General features: G+C 45.3%; 3 non-coding genes and 5 pseudogenes across 3 annotated transcripts; 3 read left to right on the top strand and 5 right to left on the bottom strand.

Moving 5' to 3' along the window:
- Nucleotides 1-1,210: 1,210 nt before the first annotated feature.
- Nucleotides 1,211-1,329, bottom strand: LOC149610974 (5S ribosomal RNA; annotated as a pseudogene).
- Nucleotides 1,330-1,463: 134 nt separating this feature from the next.
- On the bottom strand, nucleotides 1,464-1,582 carry LOC149610973 (5S ribosomal RNA; annotated as a pseudogene).
- Nucleotides 1,583-1,942: 360 nt separating this feature from the next.
- Nucleotides 1,943-2,061, bottom strand: LOC149610972 (5S ribosomal RNA; annotated as a pseudogene).
- Nucleotides 2,062-2,422: 361 nt separating this feature from the next.
- Nucleotides 2,423-2,541, bottom strand: LOC149610971 (5S ribosomal RNA; annotated as a pseudogene).
- Nucleotides 2,542-2,679: 138 nt separating this feature from the next.
- Nucleotides 2,680-2,798, bottom strand: LOC149610970 (5S ribosomal RNA; annotated as a pseudogene).
- A 3,199-nt stretch (nucleotides 2,799-5,997) lies between these two features.
- On the top strand, nucleotides 5,998-6,070 carry TRNAN-AUU (transfer RNA asparagine (anticodon AUU)). The gene has a single exon. It is a non-coding gene; the product is annotated as a tRNA-Asn (tRNA).
- Nucleotides 6,071-9,816: 3,746 nt separating this feature from the next.
- On the top strand, nucleotides 9,817-9,889 carry TRNAH-AUG (transfer RNA histidin (anticodon AUG)). Its single transcript has one exon. It is a non-coding gene; the product is annotated as a tRNA-His (tRNA).
- Nucleotides 9,890-12,165: 2,276 nt separating this feature from the next.
- Nucleotides 12,166-12,238, top strand: TRNAH-AUG (transfer RNA histidin (anticodon AUG)). The gene has a single exon. It is a non-coding gene; the product is annotated as a tRNA-His (tRNA).
- The last annotated feature ends 421 nt before the right edge of the window (nucleotides 12,239-12,659 follow it).

The following is a 12,659-nucleotide window of genomic DNA, read 5'->3' as shown; positions in this document are numbered from 1 at the left end:
TGTTAGAAACTAGAGAGAGAAATTGGGCAGTAACACTGATCATGCCCTGAACTATGAGAAAGAACAATACGACGGTTCACTAAAGTACACTCGATATTACATCATTTTGCAAAACCGCGACTAAAAAAAGTAAAAATGTTACTGTCCCTATTGAATTTGGCGCCATTGGTTTTAGAATAATTAAAATGTTCCACTGCGAAGAGTGCCGGTCACGAATGGGGATGAAACGTCTTTAGGAACCTTTTAAAACGCAAAACCATACACGTACTCTCCCAAAAGTAATTAATGTAATGATAAAATGTTTTCGGGGAATGGAATTGTGGTCGAAAAGCCGTGATAAGTAAATTTTTGAAATTGATTACCAGTAAAATAATTTATTTCAACGGAAAACGGTAATGGAACGTTGTTTTTTCTTAAGCATGCATTTAAGTTTCAATTAAAAAGAAAAATTAATATCTGATCCTTCAGACAAGTGATACCCTCAGTCTTATCGATACTTTTTAGGTCTTGATTCTAATCAAGACATTTTTGATTAATCCAAAGGAGATCCCATTATCTCTTGTAGAACAAGAGTTATGAGCCTCCAAAATTTAGTGCAAAAATCATAAGTAACATAATAAAAATAAGTGAGACGATACCAAAGTTGACGAACATTTTGCTTAATATCTCGGCCCCTATTTGTCGTAGCTCAATGTTTTTAGTATGGTTAGATGAGGGACAATTTGGACTATAACATATCCTAAGGACATCCCCGTATCTCTAGTAGACACAGAGTTATGGGCCTACAAAGTATAGTCTAATGCATTTCCTATGGACGGGTTGTTTGTTTTCGTTTAGCTTAATTACTCTGCCCCTGTTTGTCGTAGCTCATTGTTTTTAGTATGATTAGATGGGGGACAAATTGGACTATAACATACTCAAAGGACATCGCCGTATCTCCAGTAAAAACAGAGTTAAGAGCCTGCAAAGTATAGTCTAATGCATTTTCTATGGAGGGGTTTGTTTGTTCACGTATTGCTTAACTTCGGTGATCGGACGTGAACCGGTGTATTCAGCGTGATATGGCCGTTGCCGAGAGTGCTAGTTAATAATTCGAATTTAAATTAAGTGAGTCAAATTAACCTTCATCATTTTAAAACAATAACAAAAAGAAAACATTTTTGCTTTTTTCATATCTATTAAAATTTAAAAGAGGAAAAAAAAGTGAAAAAGTCAACGACACGCAGTGTTCCTAAGTGGTCTCCCTCCCAAGTAGTGACTGCGCTCGACGCTGCTTAACTTCGGTTATCGGACGAGAACCGGTGTATTCAGCGTGATATGGCCGTTGCCGAGAGTGCTAGTTAATTCGAATTTAAATTAAGTGAGACAAATTAACCTTCATCATTTTAAAACTATAACAAAAAGAAAACATGTTTGCTTTTTTCATATCTATTAAAATTTAAAAGAGGAAAAAAAAGTGAAAAAGCCAACGGCACGCAGTGTTCCTAAGTGGTCTCTCTCCCAAGTAGTTACTGCGCTCGACGCTGCTTAACTTCGGTTATCGGACGGGAATCGGTGTATTCAGCGTGATATGGCCGTTGCCGAGAGTGCTAGTTAATAATTTGATTTAATTAACTTTCATCTTTATAAAACAATAACAAAAAGAAGATATGTTTGCTTTTTTCATATCTGGTGGAATTTGAAAGAGGAAACAAAAGTGAAAAAGCAAACGGCACGCAGTATTCCCAAGTACTGACTGCGCTCGACGCTGCTAACGTCGGCGATCGGACGAGAACCGGTGTTCTCAGCGTGATATGGCCGTTGCCGAGAGAGCTAGATAATAATTCGAATTTAAATTAAGTGAGACAAATTAACCTTCATATTTTTCAAACAATAACAAAAAGAAAATATGTTTGCTTTTTTCATTTCTATTGGAATTTAAAAGAGGAAAAAAAAGTGAAAAAGCCAACGGCACGCAGTGTTCCTAAGTGGTCGCCCTCCCAAGTACTGACTGCGCTCGACGCTGCTTAACTTCGGTTATCGGACGAGATCCGGTGTATTCAGCGTGATATGGCCGTTGCCGAGAGTGCTAGTTAATAATTTGAATTTAATTAACCTTCATCTTTAAAAAACAATAACAAAAAGAAGATATGTTTGCTTTTTTCATATCTGGTGGAATTTAAAAGAGGAAACAAAAGTGAAAAAGCAAACGGCACACAGTATTCCCAAGTACTGACTGCGCTCGACGCTGCTAACGTCGGCGATCGGACGAGAACCGGTGTTCTCAGCGTGATATGGCCGTTGCCGAGAGTGCTATTTAATAATTCGGATTTAAATTAAGTGAGACAAATTAACCTACATCATTTTAAAACAATAACAAAAAGAAAACCTGTTTGCTTTTTACATATCTATTAAAATTTAAAAGAGGAAAAAAAAGTGAAAAAGCCAACGGCACGCAGTGTTCCTAAGTGGTCTCCCTCCCAAGTAATGACTGCGCTCGACGCTGCTTAACCTCGGTTATCGGACGAGAACCGGTGTATTCAGCGTGATATGGCCGTTTCCGAGAGTGCTAGATAATAATTCGAATTTAAATTAAGTGATACAAATTAACCTTCATCTTTTTCAAACAATAACAAAAAAGAAAATATGTTTGCTTTTTTCATATCTATTGGAATTTAAAAGAGGAAAAAAAAGTGAAAAAGTTAACGGCACGCAGTGTTCCTAAGTGGTCGCCCTCTTAAGTACTGACTGCGCTCGACGCTGCTTAACTTCGGTTATCGGACGAGAACCGGTGTATTCAGCGTGATATGGCCGTTGCCGAGAGTGCTAGTTAATAATTTGAATTTAATTAACCTTCATCTTTATAAAACAATAACAAAAAGAAGATATGTTTGCTTTTTTCATATCTGGTGGAATTTAAAAAGGAAACAAAAGTGAAAAAGCAAAGGGCACGCAGTATTCCCAAGTACTGTATGCGCTCGACGCTGCTTTACTTCGGTGATCGGACGTGAACCGGTGTTTTCAGCGTGATATGGCCGTTGCCGAGAGTGCTAGTTAATAATTCGAATTTAAATTAAGTGAGACAAATTAACCTTCATCATTTTAAAACAATAACAAAAAGAAAACGTGTTTGCTTTTTTCATATCTATTAAAATTTAAAAGAGGAAAAAAAGTGAAAAAGCCAACGGCACGCAGTGTTCCTAAGTGGTCTCCCTCCCAAGTAATGACTGCGCTCGACGCTGCTTAACTTCGGCTGTTAACCAATAGGTGTGTGGTTCGAGCCCATCCGGGAGCGGTGTTGTGACGTCTCAGATGAGACCTAAAAAGTCAAGGTTTTTTCCACAACACCTGACGACCATTTAATTTTTGGGCTTCCGTGGCGCAATGGTTAGCGCGTTCGGCTGTTAACCAATAGGTTGGTGGTTCGAGCCCACCCGGGAGCGGTGGTGTGGGATCTCAAATGTAACGTAGAAAGCCAAAGTTTTGCCACAATACCTGACGACCCTTAAAATTTTTGGGCTTCCTTGGCGCAATGGTTAGCGCGTTCGGCTGTTAAGCGAAAGGTTACTGGTTCGAGCCCAACCGGAAGAGGTGTTGTAGGGTCTCAGATGTAACGTAAAAAGTCATAACTTATCTACAATACCTGACAACCATTTAATTTCTGAGCTTCCGTGGCTCAAAGGTTAGCGCGTTCGGCTGTTAACCAATAGGTGTGTGGTTCGAGCCCATCCGGGAGCGGTGTTGTGACGTCTCAGATGTGACGTAAAAAGTCAAGGTTTTTTCCACAACACCTGACGACCATTTAATTTTTGGGCTTCCCTGGCGCAATGGTTAGCGCGTTCGGCTGTTAACCAATAGGTTGGTGGTTTGAGCCCATCCGGGAGCGGTGTTGTGAGGTCTCAGATGTAACGTAAAATGTCAGAGTTTTTCCACAATACCTGACGAACATTTAATTTTTGGGCTTCCGTGGCGCAATGATTAGAGCGTTCAGCTTTTAACCGAAAGGTTGGTGGCTCGAGCCCATCCGGGAGCGGTGTTGTGACGTCTCAGATGTAACGAAAAATGTCAGAGTTTTTCCACAATACCTGACGAACGTTTAATTTTTGGGCTTCCGTGGCGCAATTATTAGCGCGTTCAACTGTTAATCGAAAGGCTGGTGGTTCAAGCCCACCCGGAAGAGGTGTTGTGGGGTCTCAGATGTAGCGTAAAAAGTCAAAACGTTTCCACAATATGTGACAACCATTTAAATTCTGAGCTTCCGTGGCTCAATGGTTAGCGAATTCGGCTGTTAACCAATAGGTTGGTGGTTCGAGCCCACCCGGGAGCGGTGTTTTGGGATCTCAAATGTAACGTTGAAAGCCAAAATGTTTCCACAATACCTGACGACCATTTAATTTTTGGGCTTCCGTGGCGCAATGGTCAGCGCGTTCAGCTGTTAACCGAAAGGTTGGTGGTTCGAGCCCAAGCGGAAGAGGTGTTGTAGGATCTCAGATGTAACGTAAAAAGTCATAACTTATCCACAATACCTGACAACCATTTAATTTTTGGGTTTCCGTGCCGCATTGGTTAGCGCGTTCGGCTGTTAACCAATAGGTGTGTGGTTCGAGCCCATCCGGGAGCGGTGTTGTGACGTCTCAGATGAGACGTAAAAAGTCAAGGTTTTTTCCACAACACCTGACGACCATTTAATTTTTGGGCTTCCGTGGCGCAATGGTTAGCGCGTTCGGCTGTTAACCAATAGGTTGGTGGTTCGAGCCCATCCGGGAGCGGTGTTGTGAGGTCTCAGATGTAACGTAAAATGTCAGAGTTTTCCACAATACCTGACGAACATTTAATTTTTGGGCTTCCGTGGCGCAATGATTAGCGCGTTCAGCTGTTAATCGAATGGTTGAAGGTTCGAGCCCACCCGGGAGAGGTGTTGTGGGGTCTCAGATGTAGCGTAAAATGTCAAAACTTTTCCACAATACGTGACAACCATTTTATTTCTGAGCTTCCGTGGCTCAATGGTTAGCGCGTTCGGCTGTTAACCAATAGGTTGGTGGTTCGAGCCCATCCGGGAGCGGTGTTGTGACGTCTCAGATGTAACGAAAAATGTCAGAGTTTTTCCACAATACCTGACGAACATTTAATTTTTGGGCTTCCGTGGCGCAATTATTAGCGCGTTCAACTGTTAATCGAAAGGCTGGTGGTTCAAGCCCACCCGGAAGAGGTGTTGTGGGGTCTCAGATGTAGCGTAAAAAGTCAAAACGTTTCCACAATATGTGACAACCATTTAAATTCTGAGCTTCCGTGGCTCAATGGTTAGCGAATTCGGCTGTTAACCAATAGGTTGGTGGTTCGAGCCCACCCGGGAGCGGTGTTGTGGGATCTCAAATGTAACGTAAAAAGCCAAAGTTTTTCCACAATACCTAACGACCATTTAATTCTTGGGCTTCCGATGCGCAATGGTTAGGGCGTTCGGCTGTTAACCAATAGGTTGGTGGTTCGAGCCCACCCGGGAGCGGTGTTGTTAGGTCTCAGATGTGACGTAAAAAGTCAAGGATTTTCCACAATACCTGACGACCGTTTAATATTTGGGCTTCCGTTGCGCAATGGTTAGCGCGTTCGGCTGTTAACCAATAGGTTGATGGTTCGAGCCCATCCGGGAGCGGTGTTGTGAGGTCGCAGATGTGACGTAAAAAGTCAAGGATTTTCCACAATTACTGACGACCATTTAATATTTGGGCTTCCGTTGCGCAATGGTTAGCGCGTTCGGCTGTTAACCAATAGGTTGATGGTTCGAGCCCACCCGGGAGCGGTGTTGTGAGGTCGCAGATGTGACGTAAAAAGTCAAGGATTTTCCACAATAACTGACGCCCTTTTAATATTTTGGCTTCCGTTGCGCAAGGGTTAGCACGTTCGGCTGTTAACCGAAAGGTTGGTGGTTCGAGCCCACCCGGGAGCGTTGTTGTGGGATCTCTAATGTGACGTAAAAAGCCAAAGTTCTTCCACAATACCTGACGACCATTTAAATTTTGGGCTTCCGTGGCGCAATGGTTAGCGTGTCCAGCTATTAATCGAAAGGTTGGTGGTTCGAGCCCACCCGGGAGCGGTGTTGTGGGATCTCAAATGTAACGTAGAAAGCCAAAGTTTTTCCACAATAACTGACGAACATTTAATTTTTGGGCTTCCGTGGCGCAATGGCTAGCGCGTTCAGCAGTTAACCAATAGGTTGGTGGTTCGAGCCCACCCGGGAGCGGTGTTGTGGGATCTCAAATGTAACGTAAAAAGCCAAAGTTTTTCCACAATACCTGACGACCATTTAATTCTTGGGCTTCCGTTGCGCAATGGTTAGCGCGTTCGGTTGTTAACCAATAGGTTGGTGGTTCGAGCCCACCCGGGAGCGGTGTTGTGAGGTCTCAGATGTGACGTAAAAAGTCAAGGATTTTCCACAATACCTGACGACCATTTAATATTTGGGCTTCCGTTGCGCAATGGTTAGCGCGTTCGGCTGTTAACCAATAGGTTGATGGTTCGAGCCCATCCGGGAGCGGTGGTGCGAGGTCGCAGATGTGACGTAAAAAGTCAAGGATTTTCCACAATACCTGACGACCATTTAATATTTGGGCTTCCGTTGCGCAATGGTTAGCGCGTTCGGCTGTTAACCAATAGGTTGATGGTTCGAGCCCACCCGGGAGCGGTGTTGTGAGGTCGCAGATGTGACGTAAAAAGTCAAGGATTTTCCACAATAACTGACGACCTTTTAATATTTGGGCTTCCGTTGCGCAATGGTTAGCGCGTTCGGCTGTTAACCGAAAGGTTGGTGGTTCGAGCCCACCCGGGAGCGTTGTTGTGGGATCTCTAATGTAACGTAGAAAGCCAAAGTTCTTCCACAATACCTGACGACCATTTAATTTTTGGGCGTCCGTGGCGCAATGGTTAGCGCGTTCGGCTGTTAACCGAAAGGTTGGTGGTTCGAGCCCATCCGGGAGCGGTGTTGTGACGTCTCAAATGTTACGTAAAATGTCAGAGTTTTTCCACAATACCTGACGAACATTTAATTTTTGGGCTTCCGTGGCGCAATAATTAGCGCGTCCAGCTATTAATCGAAAGGTTGGTGGTTCGAGCCCACCCGGGAGCCGTGTTGTGGGATCTCGAATGTAACGTAGAAAGCCAAAGTTTTTCCACAATACCTGACTACCATTTAATTTTTGGGCTTACTTGGCGCAATGGTTAGCGCGTTCGGCTGTTGACCGAAAGGTTGGTGGTTCGAGCCCACCTGGGAGAAGTGTTGTAGGGTCTCAGATGTAACGTAAAAAGTCATAACTTATCCACAATACCTAACAACCATTTAATTTCTGAGCTTCTGTGGCTCACTGGTTAGCGCGTTCGGCTGTTAACCAATAGGTTGGTGGTTCGAGCCCTCCCGTTAGCGGTGTTGTGAGGTCTCAGATGTAGCGTGAAAAGTCAAACTTTTTCCGTAATACGTGATAACCATTTATTTTCTGAGCTTCCGTGGCTCAATGGTTAGAGCGTTCGGCTGTTAACCAATAGGTTGGTGGTTCGAGCCCTCCCGGGAGCGGTGTTGTGACGTCTCAGGTGTAACGTAAAATTTCAGAGTTTTTCCACAATACTTGACGAGCATTTAATTTTTGGGCTTCCGTTGCGCAATGGTTAGCGCGTTCGGCTGTTAACCAATAGGTTGATGGTTCGAGCCCACCCGGGAGCGGTGTTGTGAGGTCGCAGATGTGACGTAAAAAGTCAAGGATTTTCCACAATAACTGACGCCCTTTTAATATTTTGGCTTCCGTTGCGCAATGGTTAGCGCGTTCAGCTGTTAATCGAAAGGTTGGTGGTTCGAGCCCATCCGGGATCGGTGTTGTGAGGTCTCAGATGAGAAGTAAAAAGTCAAAGTTTTACCTCAATACCTGACGAAAATTTAATTCTTGGGCTTCAGTGGCGCAATGGTCAGCGCGTTCAGCTGTTAACCGAAAGATTGGTGGTTCGAGCCCACCCGGGAGCGGTGTTTTTGGATCTCAAATGTAACGTAAATAGCCAAAGTTTTTCCACAATACCTGACGACCATTTAATTTTTGGGCGTCCGTGGCGAATGGTTAGCGCGTTCGGCTGTTAACCGAAAGGTTGGTGGTTCGAGCCCATCCGGGAGCGGTGTTGTGAGGTCTCAGATGTGAGGTAAAAAGTCAAAGTTTTACCTCAATACCTGACGAAAATTTAATTTTTGGGCTTCAGTGGCGCAATGGTTAGCGCGTTCGGCTGTTAACCAATAGGTTGGTGGTTCGAGCCCATCCGGGAGAGGTGTTGTGACGTCTCAGATGTAACGTAAAATGTCAGAGTTTTTCCACAATACCTGACGAACATTTAATTTCTGGGCTTCCTTGGCTCAATGGTTAGCGCGTTCGGCTTTTAATCGAAAGGTTGGTGGTTCGAGCCCATCCGGGAGCGGTGTTGTGAGGTCTCAGATGTAGCGTGAAAAGTCAACCTTTTTCCATAATACGTGATAACCATTTATTTTCTGAGCTTCCGTGGCTCAATTGTTAGCGCGTTCGGCTGTTAACCAATAGGTTGGTGGTTCGAGCCCACCCGGGAGCGGTGTTTTGGGATCTCAAATGTAACGTAAATAGCCAAAGTTTTTCCACAATACCTGACGACCATTTAATTTTTGGGCGTCCGTGGCGCAATGGTTAGCGCGTTCGGCTGTTAACCGAAAGGTTGGTGGTTCGAGCACATCCGGGAGCGGTGTTGTGGGATCTCTAATGTAACGTAAAAACCCAAAGTTTTTCCACAATACCTTACGACCATTTAATTTTTGGGCGTCCGTGCCGCAATGGTTAGCGCGTTCGGCTGTTAACCGAGAGGTTGATGGTTCGAGCCCATCCGGGAGCGGTGTTGTGACGTCTCAGATGTTACGTAAAATGTCAGAGTTTTTCCACAATACCTGACGAACATTTCATTTTTGGGCTTCCGTGGCGCAATAATTTGCGCGTCCAGCTGTTAATCGAAAGGTTGGTGGTTCGAGCCCACCCGGGAGCGGTGTTTTGGGATCTCAAATGTAACGTAAATAGCCAAAGTTTTTCCACAATACCTGACGACCATTTAATTTTTGGGCGTCCGTGGCGAATGGTTAGCGCGTTCGGCTGTTAACCGAAAGGTTGGTGGTTCGAGCCCATCCGGGAGCGGTGTTGTGAGGTCTCAGATGTAGCGTGAAAAGTCAAACTTTTTCCATAATACGTGATAACCATTTATTTCCTGAGCTTCCGTGGCTCAATGATTAGCGCGTTCGGCTGTTAACCTATAGGTTGGTGGTTCGAGCCCATCCGGGAGAAGTGTTGCGACGTCTCAGATGTAACGTAAAATGTCAGAGTTTTTCCACAATACCTGACGAACATTTAATATTCGGGCTTCCGTGGCTCAATGGTTAGCGCGTTCGGCTGTTAATCGAACGGTTGGTGGTTCGAGCCCATCCGGGAGCGGTGTTGTGAGGTCTCAGATGTAGCGTGAAAAGTCAAACTTTTTCCATAATACGTGATAACCATTTATTTTCTGAGCTTCCGTGGCTCAATTGTTAGCGCGTTCGGCTGTTAACCAATAGGTTGGTGGTTCGAGCCCACCCGGGAGCGGTGTTTTGGGATCTCAAATGTAACGTAAATAGCCAAAGTTTTTCCACAATACCTGACGAAAATTTAATTTTTGGCGTCCGTGGCGCAATGGTTAGCGCGTTCGGCTGTTAACCGAAAGGTTGGTGGTTCGAGCCCATCCGGGAGCGGTGTTGTGAGGTCTCAGATGTGAAGTAAAAAGTCAAAGTTTTACCTCAATACCTGACGACCATTTAATATTTCGGCTTCCGTTGCGCATTGGTTAGCGCGTTCGGCTATGAACCGAAAGGTTGGTGGTTCGTGCCCATCCGGGAGCGGTGTTGTGAGGTCTCAGATGTGACGTAAAAAGTCAGAGCTTTTCCACAATACCTGACGAACATTTAATTTCTGTGCTTCCGTGGCGCAATGGTTAGCGCGCTCAACTGTTATTCAAAAGGTTGGTGGTTCGAGCGTACCCGGGAGCGGTGTTGTGATGTCTCAGATGTGACGTAAAAAGTCGAGGTTTTTCCACAATACCTGACGACCATTTAATATTTGGGCTTCCGTGGCGCAATGGTTAGCGCGTTCGGCTGTTAACCAATAGGTTGATGGTTCGAGCCCACCCGGGAGCGGTGTTGTGAGGTCGCAGATGTGACGTAAAAAGTCAAGGATTTTCCACAATAACTGACGCCCTTTTAATATTTTGGCTTCCGTTGCGCAATGGTTAGCGCGTTCAGCTGTTAATCGAAAGGTTGGTGGTTCGAGCCCATCCGGGATCGGTGTTGTGAGGTCTCAGATGAGAAGTAAAAAGTCAAAGTTTTACCTCAATACCTGACGAAAATTTAATTCTTGGGCTTCAGTGGCGCAATGGTCAGCGCGTTCAGCTGTTAACCGAAAGATTGGTGGTTCGAGCCCACCCGGGAGCGGTGTTTTTGGATCTCAAATGTAACGTAAATAGCCAAAGTTTTTCCACAATACCTGACGACCATTTAATTTTTGGGCGTCCGTGGCGAATGGTTAGCGCGTTCGGCTGTTAACCGAAAGGTTGGTGGTTCGAGCCCATCCGGGAGCGGTGTTGTGAGGTCTCAGATGTGAGGTAAAAAGTCAAAGTTTTACCTCAATACCTGACGAAAATTTAATTTTTGGGCTTCAGTGGCGCAATGGTTAGCGCGTTCGGCTGTTAACCAATAGGTTGGTGGTTCGAGCCCATCCGGGAGAGGTGTTGTGACGTCTCAGATGTAACGTAAAATGTCAGAGTTTTTCCACAATACCTGACGAACATTTAATTTCTGGGCTTCCTTGGCTCAATGGTTAGCGCGTTCGGCTTTTAATCGAAAGGTTGGTGGTTCGAGCCCATCCGGGAGCGGTGTTGTGAGGTCTCAGATGTAGCGTGAAAAGTCAACCTTTTTCCATAATACGTGATAACCATTTATTTTCTGAGCTTCCGTGGCTCAATTGTTAGCGCGTTCGGCTGTTAACCAATAGGTTGGTGGTTCGAGCCCACCCGGGAGCGGTGTTTTGGGATCTCAAATGTAACGTAAATAGCCAAAGTTTTTCCACAATACCTGACGACCATTTAATTTTTGGGCGTCCGTGGCGCAATGGTTAGCGCGTTCGGCTGTTAACCGAAAGGTTGGTAGTTCGAGCACATCCGGGAGCGGTGTTGTGGGATCTCTAATGTAACGTAAAAACCCAAAGTTTTTCCACAATACCTTACGACCATTTAATTTTTGGGCGTCCGTGGCGCAATGGTTAGCGCGTTCGGCTGTTAACCGAGAGGTTGATGGTTCGAGCCCATCCGGGAGCGGTGTTGTGACGTCTCAGATGTTACGTAAAATGTCAGAGTTTTTCCACAATACCTGACGAACATTTCATTTTTGGGCTTCCGTGGCGCAATAATTTGCGCGTCCAGCTGTTAATCGAAAGGTTGGTGGTTCGAGCCCACCCGGGAGCGGTGTTTTGGGATCTCAAATGTAACGTAAATAGCCAAAGTTTTTCCACAATACCTGACGACCATTTAATTTTTGGGCGTCCGTGGCGAATGGTTAGCGCGTTCGGCTGTTAACCGAAAGGTTGGTGGTTCGAGCCCATCCGGGAGCGGTGTTGTGAGGTCTCAGATGTAGCGTGAAAAGTCAAACTTTTTCCATAATACGTGATAACCATTTATTTCCTGAGCTTCCGTGGCTCAATGATTAGCGCGTTCGGCTGTTAACCTATAGGTTGGTGGTTCGAGCCCATCCGGGAGAAGTGTTGCGACGTCTCAGATGTAACGTAAAATGTCAGAGTTTTTCCACAATGCCTGACGAACATTTAATATTCGGGCTTCCGTGGCTCAATGGTTAGCGCGTTCGGCTGTTAATCGAACGGTTGGTGGTTCGAGCCCATCCGGGAGCGGTGTTGTGAGGTCTCAGATGTAGCGTGAAAAGTCAAACTTTTTCCATAATACGTGATAACCATTTATTTTCTGAGCTTCCGTGGCTCAATTGTTAGCGCGTTCGGCTGTTAACCAATAGGTTGGTGGTTCGAGCCCACCCGGGAGCGGTGTTTTGGGATCTCAAATGTAACGTAAATAGCCAAAGTTTTTCCACAATACCTGACGAAAATTTAATTTTTGGCGTCCGTGGCGCAATGGTTAGCGCGTTCGGCTATGAACCGAAAGGTTGGTGGTTCGTGCCCATCCGGGAGCGGTGTTGTGAGGTCTCAGATGTGACGTAAAAAGTCAGAGCTTTTCCACAATACCTGACGAACATTTAATTTCTGTGCTTCCGTGGCGCAATGGTTAGCGCGCTCAACTGTTATTCAAAAGGTTGGTGGTTCGAGCGTACCCGGGAGCGGTGTTGTGATGTCTCAGATGTGACGTAAAAAGTCGAGGTTTTTCCACAATACCTGACGACCATTTAATATTTGGGCTTCCGTGGCGCAATGGTTAGCGCGTTCGGCTGTTAACCGAAAGGTTAGTGGTTCGAGCCCACCCGAAAGCGGTGTTGTGAGGTCTCAGATGTAACGTAACATGTCATAGTTTTTCCACAATAACTGACGAACATTTAATATTTGGGCTTCCGTGGCGCAATGGTTAGCGCGTTCGGCTGTTAACCGAAAGGTTGGTGG

The sequence above is a fragment of the Phalangium opilio genome, unplaced genomic scaffold (assembly GCF_054372755.1).
Source record: "Phalangium opilio isolate 3A_F unplaced genomic scaffold, DU_Popi_V2 ptg000329l_1, whole genome shotgun sequence".
Taxonomy (NCBI): domain Eukaryota; kingdom Metazoa; phylum Arthropoda; class Arachnida; order Opiliones; family Phalangiidae; genus Phalangium; species Phalangium opilio.
The sequence above is the reverse complement of the archived record's forward strand: the minus strand, read 5'-3'. Positions and strand labels throughout refer to the sequence as shown.